Source organism: Schistocerca nitens, chromosome 5, assembly GCF_023898315.1.
Source record: "Schistocerca nitens isolate TAMUIC-IGC-003100 chromosome 5, iqSchNite1.1, whole genome shotgun sequence".
Classification (NCBI taxonomy): domain Eukaryota; kingdom Metazoa; phylum Arthropoda; class Insecta; order Orthoptera; family Acrididae; genus Schistocerca; species Schistocerca nitens.
The window spans coordinates 506,207,549-506,222,500 of NC_064618.1; the positions used below are offsets into that span (position 1 = coordinate 506,207,549).

A 14,952-nucleotide genomic window follows, 5' to 3' on the forward strand; every position below is an offset into this window, starting at 1 on the left:
TTTTCGTTGCTGAAATAGTTAAAAGTGCCACCTGTACACCTCATTTCATGCCCTCTGCAGCAGTCATAGAAATAAATTAAGTCGAAAAGGCTCCAATATCTCCTTCTATCAGCGGCAGCGTATCTTCTCTGTAATGAGGTTAGGGCAGAGGAAGGACTCGTTTGTCCATTGTGTCACATTTTACTGTTGGCGGTATCGTACTTTGATACAAGTGTATCATTAACTCTCTTCCTGAAAGGACCCAGTCCGGAATCTCTCTGAAAAAGCAAGACGTTTCGTCGTGAATCAAAGCACTCCGTCTTCAGGCCACAAGTGGCCCATCGGGACCATCCGACCGCCGTGTCATCCTCAATGAGGATGTAGATAGGAGGGGCGTGTGGTCAGCACACTGCTCTCCCGGTCGTTATGATGGTTGTCTTTGACCGGAGGCGCTACTTTTCGGTCGAGTAGCTCCTCAATTGGCATCACGAGGCTGAGTGCACCCCGAAAAATGGCAACAGCACATGGCGCCCCGGATGGTCACCCATACAAGTGTCGACCACGCCCGACAGCGCTTAACTTCGGTGATCTGACGGGAACCGGTGTATCCACTACGGCAAGGCCGTTGCCCGTCGTGAGTAAGGCTAAGGAAAATTATCAAAATCATCTTCTGAGGACACCAAAAATATCCCTTGAACTTGTGGGAGAAAGCCAACAGAGGTATAAAGGGCGACTAACGAGGAGGGCAATTATTATTAATGTAGACAGGAAAATGGTCAAATATTTAAGCAAATTTCATGCCTAGAACCCAGGTTGTAACGTCTGCAAGTGTCACAAGGGCTCCTGGGCAGATGACATGGAACACCATTAATGATGAGAGAGCGTGTTGTTCGGGTGTCCTCCAGTGGCGTTCTAGAGGAGCGAGGTATGTGTAAGCACTTAGACAGTAGCAAACCAAACACTGCACTACACACTACGCGTACTAATACGCCATCTACATTTCAATGTTCAGTGCATACTCCGCGCCACCTTCGGCATGGTCTTTGCTCTCTCTCTCTCTCTCCCTCTCTCCCCCTCCCCCTTTCCCCACACTATTCCCTCGCAAATATGAAGTAGCTACATTAGTTACATCGTTTTATCTTCCTTCAACAGTCTGTTCTAGGAACGTGGAATCTCATAGCACGATGTGACACTCGATTCCATAAAAATTCTAAAAGTTCTTAAACTAAGGGGTCCTCGAAGTACCCCAGGATAAGAGTGGAGAGGAGGGATGTCATATAATTCAGATTATCAATTCTTCTTCATGGATTCCCGAAATTTATTTATAAAATGTTGTAATATTTAAAAACAGAACCCATTTGATCGATCTACTCGTTTTTTTTTCATGGTACAACACATGATTACTGTGAATCCTTTTGGTACGTTATATTATAAATATAAAGAATTCATAGTACCATTTACTTGCTGAACGTAGTCCGCAGACAATGAGTAAATTGGTGTCAGGATTCAACGGATTATCTTTCCACCGAGTAGCCCGAGGAGCGCAGCTGTCTTCACTATCATCATCGAGTAGAAAACCATTCTATATCTACATCCATACTCTGTAAACCACTGTGAAGGGCATGGCAGAGGGTACTTAACATTGTATCACGTTGTAAGGTTTCTGCCCGAAACACTTACGTACCAAGAGACTGGGTGTTACGTAGGGGACTGTAATACATTACTGGATCAACACTTAATGCTGTCTTTTGGAACTTTGTAAGAAGGCTTTCACGGTCTAGTTGGCGTCAATCTTCATGCAACTGCCGATCAGATTTCTCACCATTTCCATGACGCTCTCCCATGAGCCAAGCAAATCTGTTCCATTCGTGTTGTCCTTATTCACATAGTTATATGTTACCTGTTCATCATATTTGGTATGGGTCCCCACACACCGAGCAATAGTGTAGGACGGGTCGCATAAGCGTTTTGTAAGCAGTTTCCTTTGGAGACTAACTGCATTTTCCCAGTATCCTAGGAATAAACCGAAGTCTGCCGCCTTCTTTATTTACGACTTATCCTACATGATCGTTCCATTTCACATGCTCACAAATTGTGTCCAGTTATTTGTATGAGGTAACTGATTCCTAGGTTACTATCAATATTGTCCGCCAGATCACTAATATACAACATGAACAGCAAGAATCCTAACACACTTCCCAGGGGCACTGCTGAAGCAACTTCTCTAGCTTTCAAGATTAATGATCACGGCAGTTCAACACCAAAGCGAAAACGAAGCTTCAGCATTATAAATCTGTTGGTATATTATTCCAATTAAAAGAATAACAATGAAACCGTAAGATGATTCTTAATGTCATCGCAATTATGTTTAGAATTCCGTGTTTCAATCTGTGAAAACGGAAGTCTTGTGGGATCGCATTGTTGTCCACTTTTCTGTCTGTCCAACTGTTAAGAACATTTTTTTTTCTCAGGATCGATTAGACGTATCAAGTTCAAATGTACGTCATATATAAGGTATTCGCAATGAAAAAGTTTGAAGCTTCTAAGTCACTTCAGTCAAATGACGCGGCCAATAATGTCACATATTTTGATACTCGAAAATTCACTCATCAAAACCTATAGAGTACTTGCTGTTGACCTAGAATGATGAAATGTGGCAAGGTTTCATAGTACAAGTAAAGGGAAAATTTTTAATTTCTAATTGCAACACAAGAAAAAAATATTTCTTTTGTCATTTTTTTATCCAATTTCAAACCTGAAATTAAAACATATTCGATTGTCTTGGAAACCCCTGGACCGAAATCTAGCCAGTATCAATGTCAGCAACAGGCAAAAATCGTCACTATCCTGGATTCTCAGAACGGATAAACAGTCTGTATACATAATTAAATTTGTACGGTAACCGCAGTGTGCGCGTCCTACTCGCATCTGGCCAACTTCCTCTTCTTCGTCTTCATTTTTTAAGAAAGGAAAGAAGTTCTCCTTTTGAAGTACACTAGTATTCGAAACATTCATGTCAGAATAAATTCATCTATTCATTTTAAATAAAATTATATCCTCCCCCCCCCCCATTATGAGCCCACCGCCTTAAATTTATATCCTATGACAATGTAATGTTCCACAGCTATTGATTTCGTTCGTGATATTTGACAGAGAAGTAAAATAGTGATTAAAAGTATTAATCAAAAAATGTGGGTGCGTAAGCCTAAATTTGAAAAAAAAAAAATTGGTAGGGAAAGGCAGGGACGAAAAATTTCAGAACCTCTCACGTACATAGTATCAGCAGCGGCAGATGTTCTTGTGTTTACCTCGCATTGTACTCTGAAATAGATATACTGTGGATACTAGTTTAAGACGGAATGAATACGTGGTACAGACTGTATAGCACGCATTTCTTAACAAGGAAGGCAACTGGCACATCATCGAATGTTACGTACTTGAATGCCAAACTCATAGTCGCCTTGAATCTTTGCCACGCATTCGTAAGCAGTCGATGAAGGTCCCCAGACGTCGTCCTCTAATTACTTGTTCAGTCCACGTATGTAAGAGTAGTGTTCAAGAACATAGCTTCGTAAACGAGTAATACACACTACAACCAAACTTAACTTATAGATTTTACGCAGACGGTGCCCCACAGCTCGTAAATATTTTAAACTGGTCATTTGTATATAACCACCATCAGTTGCTAATAAAGAAACTTTTATTTGCCACTTTTCACTCTATCTCATCATCACCAGGCAATATTGTGTTAATACAAATAAAATATTAAGTTGTCATTAAGCGTGACCGTCATTAGAAGGGTTTCATGCATTCCCTGTTCCTTTGTAACTGCGCAGTGACGAACTGGTGACTGACGAATCAACTGGGATAAGCGTTAGGCAGACGTTTGACCAATACTTCAGAATCACAAACAAATTAAACAACAGACTGTCCCTCAGGAAGACAGATTTTCAGGTATATGCAAAATATATATATAGTGTCGACAGAAGTGCCGACACAGTGTGATTTGAGGGGACCGCAATGCACGCTATAAACTCACGAAGGATGACGTGAGGTCTGAAACAGGATACGTAATGAATGCTATAAAGAAAAGTACGTAGCTTTTGGAATACTTAACTTTAATCCATCCTTGTTGTATACATCGTTCTTGATGAGACATGCTTTATACGATAAGTATCAATTGCTATGTAAGGCTAATGGCGCCTTGCTAGGTCGTAGCCATGGACTTAGCTGAAGGCTATTCTAACTATCTGCTCGGCAAAGGAGCGCGGCTTCGTCAGTGCAGTCGCTAGCAAAGTCGTCCGTACAACTGGGGCGAGTGCTCGTAAGTCTCTCGAGACCTGCCGTGTATGGCGCTCGGTCTGCGATCACTGACAGTGGCGACACGCGGGTCCGACATGTACTAATGGACCGCGGCCGATTTAAAGCTACCACCTAGCAAGTGTGGTGTCTGGCGGTGACACCACAATATATCCATAAAATACCAGTAAACCCCCACTCCTAGCGTTGAAAGAATCGCACTCCCATGTACTCGTATAAAACGTCATATCTACCGAACGATGTGGTGTACAATGATATAATTGTGCAGGTACATTCAGCGGTATATGTGAATACTGTGTGAAAAATGTGTTGCGAATAGAGTTACTATTGAAGAAGCAATAAATTAAAACGTCTTGCCTGATGCTGCAGTTTTACAGCGCGACAAGTGAAAATGTAGTAATCCTTTCATCATTTTGTGGGGGATGTCACAAGAGGGAGATGTCAGAAATAGGAGTTTCGAAAAGGTATCAAATTACGTTGTTAGAAGTCGCGAAGTGCTCTCTTTCTCAAATTCTGAACGAATATTGCCTGGGAAATTTGAGCGCCTTGAATTACGCATACTCAAGACATATATACAGTACTGTAATACTTGACATATTGAGCTAAACCTTTAACGTAAGATATAGCCTTTTTATGAGTAGATTATGAAGGGTTTTAAAAATTTTAATTTGTTCAATAACTGTGAGATACTGAAAATAGTTTGGCAGCCCGCAACTGGGAATGTGCACCAGGTTAAGCGTTTCGTAATGTACACTGCGCAACAGAAATAAAAGATCACTTTTTCGAAACCCCGAATTGTCTCCCCCGGTGACGCATAGGTTTGAACTTTCGCACAAAAGTGCCTAAAACCTTCCCCTGTAATGGCGAAAAGGCGTGGCGCCCTGTGACGTCATCCTCAGGCTCGGCGACGCTTCAAAAGTGTCAAATGTTCAAATGTGTGTGAAATGTTATGGGACTTAACTGCTAAGGTCATCAGTCCCTAAGCTTACACACTGCTTAACCTAAATTACCCTAAGGACAAACACACACACACACACACACACACACACACACACACACACACACACACACATGCCCGAGGGAGGACTCGAACCTCCGCCGGAACCTTCAAAAGTGTCGGCATGTACGACGAAAAGGCCACAGCTCAGAAGTTCATATGAGCTGTAAGCTGAGGTAACGATGTCACATAGGTACCAAATTTCACTACAATTCTGCCCAACGCCAGCGGGAACGAGTCACACGATGAGAAGGTCGCCACAGCTCCTCTTACCCACATTTCACGTATTCTTTTGACGTCTCTGCGGTGGAAGTCGGAATAGCGACAACCAGCGTTGAAATCAGGCGGTTTTCCCATGGATGAGTGAGGGCAAACATTTTAGACACACCGCCTAAGGGATAGGCAACCCCATCGTCACCGTTGGCTGCGGGTTGCCTACCTTCACGTGTCGAAGTTTCTGACGGGGGCATTTGTAACGAGCTGAACAAGAGTGCTTGGGTGGCACCGACGGTGTTGCCCAATTGAGGGGTCTTAAAGTGACCGTTTGCCGTTCTATTCACACACTTGGGAGGGTAGGAAGTCAAACTGTCCGACTTGGAGCACGTTGGTTGATCCAAATGGCTCTGAGCGCTATGGGACTTAACATCTGAGGTCATCAGTCCCCTAGAACTTAGAACTACTTAGACCTAACTAAACTAAGGACTTCACACACATCCATACCCGAGGAAGGATTCGAACCTGCGACCGTAGCGGTCGCGCGGTTCGAGACTGAAGCGTCTAGAACCGCTCGGTCACACCGGCCGGCCTGGAGCAGGAGATTTTAATTTTCAATGCCTATACTTTTACAAATAAATTCATAAAACGTGATCTGCATGACCAGGAAGGGTTCAGGATTCGCAGTCGTGGCAGTGGAAATTCAAAAACATAATTTGTGATTTCCTGTCAGATAGGTCACCGTTCGTAGTAATTGACGGATAGTCATCGAGTAAAACAGAAGTGATTTCTGGCGTTCCCCAAGGTAGTGTTATAGGCCCTTTGCTGTTCCTTATCCGTATAAACGATATAGGAGACAATCTGAGCAGCCGTATTCGGTTGTTTGCAGATGACGCTGACGTTTATCGACTAATAAAATCATCAGAAGATCAAAACAAACTGCAAAACGATTTAGAAAAGATATCTGAATGGTGCGAAAAGTGGCAATTGACCCTAAATAACGAAAAGTGTGAGGTCATCCACATGAGTGCTAAAAGTAATTCGTTAAGCTTCGGTTGCACGATAAATCAGTCTAAACTAAAAGCCGTAAATTCAACTAAATACCTAGGTATTACAATTACGAACAGCTTAAATTGGAAGGAACACATAGAAAATGTTGTGTGGAAAGCTAACCAAAGACTGCGTTTTATTGGCAGGACACTTAGAAAATGTAACAGACCTACTAAGGAGATTGCCTACACTACGCTTGTCCGTCTTCTTTTAGAATACCGCTGCGCGGTGTGGGATCCTTACCGTAGGACTGACGGAGTACATAGAAAAAGTTCAAAGAAAGGCAGCACGTTTTGTATTATCACGAAATACGGGAGAGAGTGTCACAGAAATGATACAGGATTTGGGCTGGACATCATTAAAAGACAGGCGTTTTTCGTTGCGACGGAATCTTTATCACGAAATTCCAATCACCAACCTTCTCCTCCGAATGCGAAAATATTTTGTTGACACCGACCTACATAGGGAGGAACGATCACCACGATAAAATAAGGGAAATCAGAGCTCGTACAGAAAGATAGAGGTGTTCATTCTTTCTGCGCGCTATACGAGATTGGAATAGTAGAGAATTGTGAAGGTGGTTCGATGAACTCTCTGCCAGGCAGTTGAATGTGATTTGCAGAGTATCCATGTACATGTAGATAATAAAATAATTTTTTTACATGTGAAATTTCATCATTTTTCACATACTATTGGCTCCATTTGTTGCTATAGGTACACTTTTCTTCATAAGTAAGAGAAATTCTTCAATGAATTTTGCACAGCGTACAAACCATACTTACATGTGTATGCAACTGTAGAATTTATTTAATTAATGAAAAATTGAATGAGCTGTTACATTGTAAACTTCATGTTCAGAGAAAACTTAAATTTTATAGTTAATTACCTCAATTTTTGCCACAGTTTTTAATAAATTTGGAAAATTCTAGAGTTTCATACATCTGTGCAAAATTCATCGAAGAATCTCTCTTACTTATGAAGAAAAGTGTGCCTGTTCAAACTTCGTCGAATGGTTTTGAACGGTCCATAGTGCTTCCAAGGACAGCACAAATTGCGGTCACGCTACACTCCAAAGGGCGGCTTTGCGTTCAGTCGGGATAGAGGCCCACAGCGTCCTTAGAGACGGGTTGAAACTTCCGAGAGTGTTAATAGTGTCTGTTTCTCCTCGCCCTGCGAACTGTTGTTTTCGACCATAAAATGTGTGGAAATCAAGTCCCCGGGGAAAGGGGTGGTTCCGTCGTCGCCCTTTATGCCTCCCCCTGAGGTCATTAAGTGTCGATTCTGAGCGCCGGTGTGTCTGAAGTGTTTTCCTTGTCAACCCATAAGATAAACCGCCAGATTTCAACGATTTCGCGGCTCTGACCTCCAGCGCAAAGACATCAAAAGAACAGCTGAAATGTGGGTAAGAGGGGCTGTGACGACCTTCTCATTGTGTGACACGTGTCTGGTGGTGTTGGACAGGATTGTGGAGAAGTTTGTGCCGATGTGACATTATTACCTCAACTAACAGCTCATTTGAACTTCTGTGAGCTTGGCCTTTTCTTCGCATGTGTCGACACCTTGCTGTTTGAAGCATTTTCGACGTATCGCAATGGGAGGCGGTTATGGGGTTTTGAAAAACTGATCCTTTAATTCTGTTGCGGAGTGTAGATAATAGAGCAGAGATGTGGTTCAAACATTCGTCTGGCTGTGCAGATTAAGGTTTTATGTGATTTCCCTAAGCCAGTTAACGCGAATACCGAAGAGTTTTTCTACAAAGCCGTGCTTGCTGGCTATCTGTAATACCTCATCGACACTATGGGACGTCAGACATTATTCTCCCTTCCGTATAAGTGGTCCTTTGCTGTATTTCTAGATAATTAGTAACGCATTAATGACATTCCGCAAAATGGGAATCGAAGAACTGTTGTTTGGTGTCTTTCACGATCTTCGTGCAGTCAAATAATTTTTCAAACAAACGTTCCGTAACGTGGAGAGTACGCTTTATAGACATTAAAATTTCATTACCAAAAAGGATATCAAATAACTAAATTTTACATAATTTGCGTTTATACTGTAGTAGGCTGAATGGATAATTAAATTTGTTGGTGATTTGGTGTGATATAGTAGAGATATGTGCCACCTGTGGCAGAAACCATGTCTCTAACCCAGTGGTTCCCAACGTTTCTTAGACCATTACCTCTGAGTGCAATCAGACCTTAGCTGGCACCCCTGCCTTACATCCCACCCCCCCATCCCCGTCAGCATTATCACCAACCAACTTCAGCACCTAACTAGTGTAATAATAACAATAATAATAATAAGAAGAAGACTGTGGACAGCACCATAGTACTCCTTATGTAGTTAATGCTCTGTCGTGCTGTCAATTAATTCATTTATCTGTCTCGTAGCGCCGGCCGCTGGTGGCCGAGCGGTTCTGGCGCTACAGTCTGGAACCGCGCGACCGCTACGATGGCAGGTTCGAATCCTGCCTCGGGCATGGATGTGTGTGTTGTCCTTAGGTTAGTTAGGTTTAAGTAGTTCTAAGTTCGAGGGGACTTATGACCTCAGCAGTTGAGTCCCATAGTGCTCAGAGCCATTTGAACCATTTTTTGTCTCGTAGCGAGTAGTGAAGCAATTTCTGGATTATTACCATCGAAAACTTTGAGAAGACATTTTCTTGATATGTTTAGCATTTTTAGGCATATGTTTCTCTTTTACCATCAGTGATGTTCGGGACAAAGGGTGGATATGTGAGGAAGCTGTAACCTCCACTGCATTAATGTTGCTAATTGAGAAAAAGTAATTACTGATAACTTATGTAATCGGTAGTAGAGTCTTATAAAATTGTGGTAATAATAATGATCTTTTGAAAATAATTTACTTTCTTGACTGAAACGGAATCGAATTTCATTTTATCCCTCAGGGGGTAGTTATCCCCAGTTTGGGAATCACTGCTCTAACCCGGTCGGACATTGAATCGAGCTTGGATGACAGGTAAGTGGTTGTCATTCCACAATGTTTCAACTGTATACCAGAGTTTTAAAGTGGATTGGCTGGCGAGTGATGGCGTGCCGATATCTCGACATTACCACATATTTTCAATGGGTAAGAGATTTGGAGAAAGTGCTGGCCAGACGTCAGTGGATCAGCCTCTGCAGGTGAAGGCAGTACTTTGCAATGTGTGGCGTTGAAAAATGTGGAGAGTACAAAAGCACGTGAGAAATGTAGTGACTGCTGTCCATATTATCGGCCCTGCAGATCAGAGGTGACTGTAATATGTAGCCACTGGTACCCAGAACTATCACCCTCGGTGCTGGGCCCGTATTATAATAACGATTACGGTCTGGTAACGTCCGTTCTCCTCGGAGCCTCCACATGTGGATACTTGCATTGTGACGCTGTACACAGGACCAAGACTCGTCTGACAAGACGTGGAACCACACTTATGTCCAGTGTTCTCGTTGGGTGCGCCACTGCTGGTACACTGTTCTCCTTCTTATGCGAGGCACAGCACTATCTGCTCACTAACAAGTGGCATTTAAAGAAAGCAAATAAATCGCCAGGTCCGGATGAAATCCCAGTTCGATTTTACAAAGAGGACTTCACAGCATTGGACTCTTACCTACCTTGCATTGATCATGAATCTCGCGCGCAGTCTCAAGCTACTGGAAAAAGACACAGATGACTCCATTATATAAGAAGGATAAAAGAACGCTGGAGAATCGTTGGACATATTCTCAGTTCGAATATAATAAACTTACATGAGACTGAGAAGCTTATGTCCATGAATCAGCATGCTTCTAGAAAGCATCGCTGGTGCGATGCTCAGCTTGTCCTTTTCTCATATGATATACTCCTAACTATAGCTGAAGACCAACAGGCAAATACCATATTTCTAGATTTCCGGAAAGCATTTGACACGGTGGCTCATTGTAGACTATTAGTGAAGGTACGAGCGTATGGAATAAGTTCACAGATATGTGAGTGGCTCGAAGACTTCTTAAATAATAAAAACAGTATGTTGTCCTCGACAGCGACTGTTCATCAGAGATAAGGGCATAAATGATTTGGCGGACAGGATGAGCAGCAATCTGCGGTTGTTTGCTGATGATGTAGTGATGTACGGTAAGATGTCGAAGTTGAGAGAATGTAGGAAGATACAAGATGACTTGGACAAAATTTTTAGTTGGTGTGATGAATGACACCTAGCCCGAAATGTGGAAAAGTGTAAATTGATGCGGATGAGGAGGAAGATCAAACCTGTAATGTTCGGATACAGTATTACTAGTGTCCTGTTTGACGCAGTCAAGTCATTTAAATATCTGGCCATAACGTTGCAAGGTGATATGAGGTGGAACGAGCATGTGAGAATTGTGATAGGGAAGGTGAATGGTCAGTTTTGGTTTATTGGGAAAATTTTAGGAAATAGTGGTTCACCTGTAAAGGAGACCGCATGTAGAACGCTGGTCGACCTATTCTTGAGTGCTGCTCGACTGTTTGGGATCCGTACTAGGTAGGATTGAGGGAAGACGGCCGGCCGGAGTGGCTGAGCGGTTCTAGGCGCTACAGTCTGGAACCGCGCGACCGCTGCGGTCGCAGGTTCGACCCCGCCTCGGGCATGGATGTTTGTGATGTCCTTAGGTTAGTTAGGTTTAAGTAGTTCTATGTTCTAGGGGCCTGATGACCTCAGAAGTTAAGTCCCATAGTGCTCAGAGCCATTTGAACCATTTTTTGAGGGAAGACGTAGAAGCAATAAAGAGGCGGGCTGCTAGATTCGTTACCGGAGGGTTTGAACAACACGTAAGTGTTACAGAGACGCTTCGGGAACTCAAATGCGAGAAACACTATTGAGAAAATTCAGAGAACCGGCATTTGAAGCTGATTACCGAACGATTCTACTGCCGCCAACATACATTGCGCGTAAGGAATACGAAGAGAAGTTAGAGCTCATACGGAAGCATATAGACAGTCGTTTTCCCCTCGCTCCATTTGCGAGTGGAACTGGAAAGGAAATGACTAATAGTGGTACAGGGTACCCCCCCGCCATGCACCGTACGGTGGTTTGCGGAGTATCTATGTAGATGCAGATGTTGAAGGAGCAGTCAAATGAAAACGAGGCAGATGGAAAAAAGTAAGTAGACTGTTTATTATTTCAAAAGTAATCGGCATAACTGCTATCCAACTTGGGAGACAGGGTGGTCGGTGCTTTGACGTGCACCTCTTGGTCCGAAACAAATCGACAGCCACGAATATCTTTCTTCAGGGTTCCAAAAATATGGAAATCGCTTGAGGAGAGATCAGGACTGTACGGAGGATGCGTAAGGGCTTCCCAGCGAAACTCCTGCAGCGTTCTCGAAACAAATCTGGCAGTATGTGGGCGGCCATTGTCGTGCAATAGAATGACGCCGTCGTTCCTCGCGTTTGGACTTGATGGCACGATTCAGTTTTTTTCTTTTACTAAGCGTCCAAGTTCCACTACGCGAAGTGTGCACGTGGACATTTTGCAAAAATTGAAGTGCGCCATCAAGTCCAAACGCGACGAATGTTGACGGACGGTATCACTCCACCGGAAAATAATGTCCGCCTAAATGATGCCATTGTTTTGACTGCGTTGGTCATTCTTCACTGGGATGCCTTTACACATTCTTCACACAGTCCCAATCTTGCCCCGAGCAATTTCCAAATTTTTGGAACTCTGAAGACATGCATTCGTGGCCGTTGATTAGCTTCGAACGAAAAGGTGCATACCTGGATACTGGCTGTCTTGTCTCATACTGGGATAAGTGCTAACAGTTGTGGCAATTATTTTTGAAGTAATAAACAGTTTACTTACTTTTTGCCATCTGTTCATTTTCATTTGAGTGCACCTTATATTTCGTGGGATTGCGCTGAAATGCTAATCATTTGCGTATCCAGGCGTGTAGTACAGACCATATCTGTCAGACGTTTTTTTGCATGCCACCTTCGTGCGTTCGTAATGTTAATGAGAAGCAGGGGTAGCTTGTAATCTGTGGAGGCCACGTTAAAAGATTAGGCTGATTGCGCTTGAGACGAAAGTTCTCAACCCGAGTCGGCTTTGGCTTTTACATAAACATTATGATAATAGTTCCATGGTGAGTGTTGACTTCAAACAACTTCTTTTAGAACGACTGTGCGTGACCACTTCGATAGCTTCGTTACTCTGTCTCTGCAACTATAGAAGATGACTACCGATCCGAGTCTGTGAATTTTTCATCTTTCGTGACAGTAAATGGCCATACTGGTAGCAAAGCGAGGAAACAAGGAATAGTCACTCCGTTTACTTTGTCCCTCGCCACAAATGGCATATTATTTGATTTATTTAGCTAGTTTCACAGGTAAGGCGTGAGCATCCTGAGGTATTCATTGCCTTGGTGCGAACACGTTAGAAGTTTGGAGCACTGTTCGGCACCATGGTCAACGCAGCCATTAATTGCAACAGGCGCTGTGTCCCCTGCTGCGATGTCTGTGTTTGCTAAAAAAACTGATGTTGATAGATAACGCAAATGATGAGATTTGCGATGAGACCTAGCGCTCTGAGTCTCATTTCATTTGTTTTATAATGTAACTGGAAAGTTTTAGATGATATTCGCACGATTCGACTAGTTCTGTTTCTTATCACTAGGTCAGCATCCTCTTCTGAAGACTTTTCATTGATATCCATCGTGAGATTGAGCTTCACATTTTTTGTCTCTGTAACGAACGTTTCAAACCATGCATTAAATTGGAAGTCATATAGACCTAACGATTCTGAGGAAAATGGCTATAAATATTAACAGTATTCTACGGTAGACAGAGGTAGTAGCTTGCGTTGTATGGAACTTGAATATCAAACAATGTCTGATTTAATATTTATAGCCTTCAACTCACCGACACACCGCTCCGTCCATTTACAAGAACTTTGACCGCTGTCCTTTGTTCTCGTCCATAAAGAAACAAACAACATATCACTTCTTCCCCCAAATATCTCACAAAATGACGGTGACAGTACCAGCAGAGTACTACTATTTTGGACTGGAACAGGAATCCAGGGAAAGAGGGGGGAGGAGCTACCGGGCGTTGTACGTGCTGTACCCTGCGCCACACGGCGTTATGTAGCTTGCTGAGTATAATGCAGATGTAAAATCCCGGGGATTAAGTGCCTAACAAGCACACACTCGCAGCTCTCGTTACTCTTCCAAACACGTTACGCATCACAGAGGTCTGCATGTACTTTACAGTTGCGTATCTGATCTGCAGCGGTCAATATGGTGAGGAGGGTGAAGCCACTGGCATAAATTTCATTGCAGAAGGAATAACGACGTTGTTTAACTCACAGTGCAATACACAACAAGCACACATTATTATAGTTCTACTTGGGACCATCAGCGCTAATGTCACGGAGCGTAGTGTGGTGTAAGTATGTTGCACTCATTCAAAGTGATAGAAGAGAACTGAGAAATTTACGAGCGCATATCGAAATGCTACTGGCTACAAATAAAAATAAATTATTTCATTTTGAAATTACAGCCTCAATAGGTATGGTGCATGACGAAACGAACTTTGTGACAGATGACGTACTTGGCAATAGACAAATGAGAAAGTTCTTGGCAGTAGACAAATGATGAGGATACGTGACCTCTGTCTCATTATTTTCTAGCGTTCCCCCTTTTTTATAATTAATTCCCGTGGACTACTACCAAAACACCTTACGACGTATTATGATAATATCTTAACAATCTATGTCACATAATACAGTATGTGATCAAAAGTATCCGGACATCCACACAAACATACATTTTTCATATTAGGCGCATTGTGCTGCCACCTACTGCCAGGTACTCCTTATCAGCGACCTCAGTGGTCGTTAAACATAGTGAGAGAACAGAATGAGGCGCTCAGCGGAACTCACGGACTTCGAACGTGGTCAAGTGACTGGATGCCACTTGTGTCATATTCTGTACGAGAGATTTCCACACTCCTAAACATCCCTAGGTCCACTGTTTCCGATGTGATAGTGAAATGGAAACGTGAAGGGACACGTACAGCACAAAAGCGTACGGGCCGCCCTCGTCTGTTAACTGACAGAGACCGGCGACGGTTGAAGAGGGTCGTAATGTGTAATAGGCACGCGTCTATCCAGACCATCACACAGGAATTACAAACTGCATCAGGATCCACTGCATGTTCTATGACAGGCAGGAGGTGAGAAAACTTGGATTTCATGGTTGAGCAGCTGCTCATAAGCCACACATCACGCCTGTAAATGCCGAACTAGACCTCGCTTGGTGTAAGGAGCGTAAACATTGAACGACTGAACAGTGGAAAAACGTTGTGTGTAATGACGAATCACGGTACACAATGAGGCGATCCGATGGCAGGGTGTGGATATGGCGAATGCCGGTGAACGTCAT

At 43.0% G+C, this 14,952-nt stretch overlaps 1 pseudogene; it reads right to left on the reverse strand.

The window, feature by feature from the left end:
• Positions 1-491: 491 nt before the first annotated feature.
• LOC126261036 (5S ribosomal RNA) lies at positions 492-609 on the reverse strand (annotated as a pseudogene).
• Between the last annotated feature and the right edge of the window lie 14,343 nt (positions 610-14,952).